This window comes from Triturus cristatus, chromosome 8 (assembly GCF_964204655.1).
Source record: "Triturus cristatus chromosome 8, aTriCri1.1, whole genome shotgun sequence".
NCBI lineage: Eukaryota > Metazoa > Chordata > Amphibia > Caudata > Salamandridae > Triturus > Triturus cristatus.
The window spans coordinates 1,680,273,619-1,680,279,615 of record NC_140591.1 but is presented as its reverse complement, the minus strand read 5'-3'; positions in this window follow the sequence as shown (position 1 = coordinate 1,680,279,615).

Sequence of the window (5,997 nt, the reverse complement as noted above, 5' to 3'; positions counted from 1 at the left end):
CTGGTATTTCTGCTTTTTATGTTGATTTGCTCGTCCTCTTCGCCAGACTCCTTCGTCACAAGCCACACTGCATTTTATAAGTGTTTCTTCTCTGACTGTTCGACATGAAGCACCCAAAGCCACCCCACGACTTTGCACCAGATGGTCAATGAGGGAGAGGGAAGGGCAGAATGTCAGGTGTAGCCAGATTATCGAGGTTAGAAGGAGGCTCTTTCATATGTCACAGTTGCACAATAGCACTTGGGAGTCCCTCCTAAAAATGTCTTTTTATTAAAAATATCAGGCCTAGGTTACTAGCACGTCACTGCAGGTTAGTCATAGTGTTATACAGAAAAAACAGAAAGTAGCACATTTACTCTTAGTTCTCATTGCTATTGTGAAAATTGAGCATGGAATACACTTCCTAGGTTTGTTTCACTTATCAATATCTGTTCATTTCTTTTGCAGATAGCACAGACTTAAAAAAACACTATTTTGTTATAGAGAGAATAATTGGCTTTTTTAATTAACAATCTTTAAAAACAAACCCTGGCAGTCATCTGGGGATTCCCATCACCAGTGTCTTTGATTGTTGTTCACTTTAGTTGACCTTAAAATCAAAGAATACTATACTTGCCTAGGCACAGAGTCGTTCATTTCTTAGATTTTTTAAAGGCTTCATCATTTATTTGTACCTTTATTCCCTCTGGAATCAAAATTATTTAAAGTAACTTCCTCATTAAATACAACCCCAGAAAGAAAACATATTTACCAATCTGTTATGATCTAGGCCTCCTTCAGTTTCTTCATAATGTAAACACCTCCTTCAAAATATATAATTTACAAATGGAGTATAAATTATACGGTCACCCAGATTGTTGATGAAGATAGCATGAGAGGGCCATCTTTTACTTAAAGATCCAGCTGGTACTCATTAGGCCTGGATAAAATATAAATTACACCAGTGTGATTTGTGCAATTTTGGGAAATTACCTAACAGTTACCATGCAAAATCCCTGAAATTACAACTCACCACATAATTATACCACAAAATGATAGCGCGGAGAGAAGAAACATTAATAACAGGAGCACAAATGGCGGTTGTACACTGCACTTGTGTTTTTCATTCTATTTTGTAGTGTGGAATGGGTCTTTGTGTCCAAAATAGACACAAAGGTGCATTTTGCTCTAAAAATAGCACCAAATGTCAGATGTGCAATTTCACCTGATTATCATAATTTCAAACAATTATGTGAAAAAAAATTAGGTGTATCTCACGCACCTCTAGTACCCAATAAGAGGCAGAAATGCTCTTCTGTAACCAAAGGTGGTTCTATAAACAATCTTTTTCTATAGCAATTGTAAGAAATTGAGTTGTTGGTTGACTGAGGTGTGAGCCCTCATCAAAGAGCAACCACAATCCTTTTCAGGGTAAAGCACACGCAAACCCCAAATTAACCTGTGCTCAACCTCCTGGTAGCTTGGCTCAGAGCAGTCCGGCTCGAACGTGGAGGCTATGTGTAAAGTATGTGTGCCACATTTCAACAAGGAACACTGTGAAAAACCACACAAAAAGGATCCCAGACCAAGCTAACAAAATAAAGCTAAATTTAATAAATATAAATACAACATAATTCAATAAGTAGAACTGGACATATTCAGTTTTAAAGATATCAGTGAAAACAGTGCCAACAAGCACAAAGCGCCAACTGAGGTTATCTGAGCCAAAAGGACCGGGACGGAATCACAAGTTCAGGCCGACCACGATGGAGCGTGGACCAGTTACTGCCCTTGCACATCCAGCGCCCCCTCCTATTACAGTGAGTCAAGAACTGTGTGATAAGATAGCTACATTTTTCTTTGGTAAAGTCGATGCTATTTTCTCTACATTCGTAGGCTCAACAACGAAGACATCTCTGCAGACACGGCAGATCCTAAGATTGGAAAAGGCACAGTGCCTCCGTTTCATAAGTTTACACCAGTCGCAGTCTCAGATATCTGTAAACTTCTAATGAAAGCAAAATCAGGGTCACCATTTGAATCATGCCCTCCCTCTATATTAAAACTAGCGCCTGAACCAGTCCCACTGACTTTGACGGCCATCATTAATGCTATGATTACGGAAGGGTATTTCCCCAAAGCTTGGACATCTGCAGCCATCCTACCTCTGCTAAAAAAAAGGAATCTAGATCCTAACGACTCCAATAACTTTAGACCCATATCTAGGCTCCCACTCCCTGCTACAATTTCAGAAAAACAAATGAATACCCAACTCAGTCAGTTTTTGAAGGAAGGACGGGTGCTGAATCCCACCCAGTATGGCTTCCGGGGGGGACACAGCACAGAGTCTGCTCTTCCTAAATCCACTGAAGAAATCAGGACTACATTGGACCAGGGAGTAAAAGCTGCCATGATTATGCTGGACCTCTCTGCGGCCTTTGATACGGTCCATCATGTTCTACACATGGACCGGCTGCAAGAGATCGGAGTAAATGACACGGCCTGGAAACTAGTCAAATCTTTCCTAGCCAATAGAGTACAGACAGTCACCCTCAGAGACTTTACTGCCAAACCTTTCTCACGTCCTTGTGGAGTCCCTCAAGGGTCATCCATGAGTCCGACTCTCTTTAATGTATACGTGTCGCAGCTAGCTCCCCTGATTGAATCCTTCGGGTTCAATCTGACTTTTTACGCTGATGACACCCAGATTGTAGTATCACCGCTTCCAGACTTGAAACAGAATACGGCGTCCTGCTTCCACAACTGCATGACAGCTGTGGGTAATTGGATGGCCCAAAATTACCTTAAACTTAACTCCAGTAAAACGGAAGTGGTACTTTTCGGCAATAATCCAAATCTTTGGACCCCGGCATTGTGGCCGGACTCACTTGGTCCTCTTCAAACTCTCACTAGGAAGGTAAAAAATTTAGGAGTCTATATAAACAACAAACTCAGTTTTAAGGATCAATTGAATGCAGTGGTCTTAGCTACATTCTGAGATCCTGCAAAAATGTTTTGCCATTCCTACCCAAAGACAGCCAAAAAACAGTTGTTACTGCCTTAGCCATGTCCAGACTGGATTATTGTAACAGTTTATATCTAAATATCCAGGAGGTGCTTATGAAAAAACTTCAACTCGTGCAGAATACAGCTGCCAGACTACTCACTGGCATACCAAAATATGCCTCAATTTCAGCGGAGATTAAAAGACTCCACTGGTTGCCCGTCAAAAAGCGTGTTTTGTTTAAAGCCCTGTTTGTGGTCTATAAGTCCCTTCAAGGAAATGGACCCCTTCACTTGAAACAATGCTTCCACTGGTATATACCTAGAAGATCACTGCGCTCCTCAGAAGCAAAATTACTCTCAGTGCCCGTCGTAAAAAAAGCCAACTGGGATGGCAGAAGCTTTCTGGTCGGCGCAGCCAAAGCATGGAATGACCTCCCTTTGCCTCTCAGATGCATGACAAATCTTCTGGACTTCAGGAAGGCCTTGAAAACATGGCTTTTCACTGCCTAATGACTAGTTAATACTCCTTCCGCATTTAGGCTACTGCAGGACATCAAATACAGTGCCAGGACACATTCGGGTAGCAGTCACGCTCTAGAAATGTCAATAACATTAACATTAACATCTGCAGGGACCTAGTTAGGCCTGCTGAAAAAAGTACCTTAAATCTGGGTTGCAGAGCGTTGCATGGATACGAGTCAAAGATGTGTCGCAGAACTGAAGCAATGCGCCAGTTGCGAGATGCAGCGAGACTATGATAATTGAGATTCTGCGCTGTCATCATGGTTCCTGTCGATGAGGGCTTGTGAATCGATGTGAAGTCCAGTGTCAAGGATGCTTCTTCCTGGAAGATTATCCCCAGGCCCAGAAAATACTGTAGTGTTGGTGTCTGAGGCCCTTCTTCGCTGGTGCTTGGTTCTGTAAGGTGGGAGAAGCTTCTAGACAGGAATATATGACGTTACTTCGCATGCGTTTAGTACGCATGCCATTACTACGCGGTCGTTAGTACGACCGCGTTTTTAGTTCGCATTCCTTTCCTACGCAATTCGGAACAACGAATTACAGTAGGGGCTGCTGGATGTTGGAATAGTATAATTTACTATTCCAACTCCAGTCTATGCGGACACTAGGGAAGGTGTTGGATTTTAAATCCAACACCTTCCCCCCCCTAACGCAAGTCACTGTTCCGACTTGCGTAGTAAAGGTTTTCTAAGTAACAACGCATGCGTACTAACGTCCGCGTAGTAACGGCATGCGAAGTAACGCCTGCTAAGTAAACGCCGTTTACCTCTAGACAGTACCTTTGAAGTGCATGGAATTTCCTGCCTCCCCTGCCCTTGCTCCAATCTGGCTGAAGTGACAATGCAGGGTAATTAGGCCATTGGTGTGAAATCACTACATAGCCTATTCAAGTGTAAGTGTGGCTCGGTCCTGCTCCTCCCTCCCACTCTGCCATTGATGTCCCATCCAGTCACACTAAACATCCCCATTGTGTGTGGTGGTGTAGTGGGAATACACAAAGCCCAACTATAACCCACACCCAGAGACATGCTGCAGGCACCAAATGGCTGAGGAAAAAAATGCCAACTTTCTAAAAGCGGAATTCTCTGAATTGTAACTTAGAATCCGACTTTACTATAACTTAGCATTTTAAATTAGGATTCCAGAGACACCAAACATGTTCTGAATCACTTTTCCCATTAGGAAATTACACACAGAAAGTGTAATAAGGTGGTCCCAATATTATACTATGAGATAGATAGGCCCTGCAGAAGTGAACAATGATTTTAAAAGTTTTTCACTACTAAGACATGTATAATCTAAGATAAAATGTCCTACTTTTTTTTACTTTTAAATAAATTATACCCTGCCCTCTGTACTGTGCAGGGCCTACCCTATGAGAGAGTAATTTGTACTAAAAAGGAAGGTTTAGGACTAGCAAAAAGTTTATTTTGCAGTCCAACTTGGCAGTTTAAACTACACACACACGTGTCTGCAATAGCAGGCCAGTGATGTGTTTAAAGTGCTGCCTGAGTGGGTGGCACAATAAATGCAGTAGGGTCACTAGCAGCATTAAAGTCACAGGACCAGTGCACATTCAGTGTACTTTACTAGAGACTTAAAAGTAAATGAAATATGCCAATTGGCTAACAGACGATATTACCATGTTTTAAGGAGTGAGCACATGCCCTTTAGCACTGGTTAGCAGTGGTAAAGTGTGCAAAGTATTTTAATACCAGCAAAACAAAGATCAGAAAATAATGGCGGAGGAAGGCAAAACATTTGGGGGAAGACCGCCTTAAGACTGAAAGTCTAACATGTGTTCCCCCCAGCAGAAATTAGGAAGAACTTCCCAACCCCTTTGAAGTTCTCATCACTAAGGCAGAAGAACTTGGAAATACTATCAGCATTGTTGTGGTCTAACCAAGGACAGTGTTCCACCGTAAAATCTATTCCTTGTAGGGAGATATACTACCTCAACAGTTTGGGATTTTCACCCCTCATTTGCACAAACCATCTGAGGGGTATATGCTCTGTATGAACCCGGAAGTGAGTCTCAATCAGGTATGGTCTCAGCTTATTCAGCATCCATTCCACAGCAAAGGCCTCAGTTTAAATCACGCTCCACCTATGTTCCCATGGAAGTAACCTCCTGGTAATGAAGTCTACTGATTGGTCCAGGCCCTCCTCATGTAACTGTTTTAAGACAGCCCCTATGCCATGCTCTGAAATGTTTTTGTCTGTACTATGATCTTCTTAGAGATATCAGGGGTCTTGAGTATGGATGCTATACACATGTCCTCCTTGAGCATATCAAAGGCTGTCTGGCAAGATTGTGTCCAGCTCAACTGTCTTGGCTGCTTCTTCAAGTCAGCTCTGTCAAGGGGGCAACAGTGGTGTCATTTCCCTTACCAAACCGGCTATAGTATCCTGGGATACACAGGAAGGCGCCCATCTCGTTTTGTGTTTCAGGGGGTTATCAGGTCAGGAAAGTTTCAATCTTGACCTTGA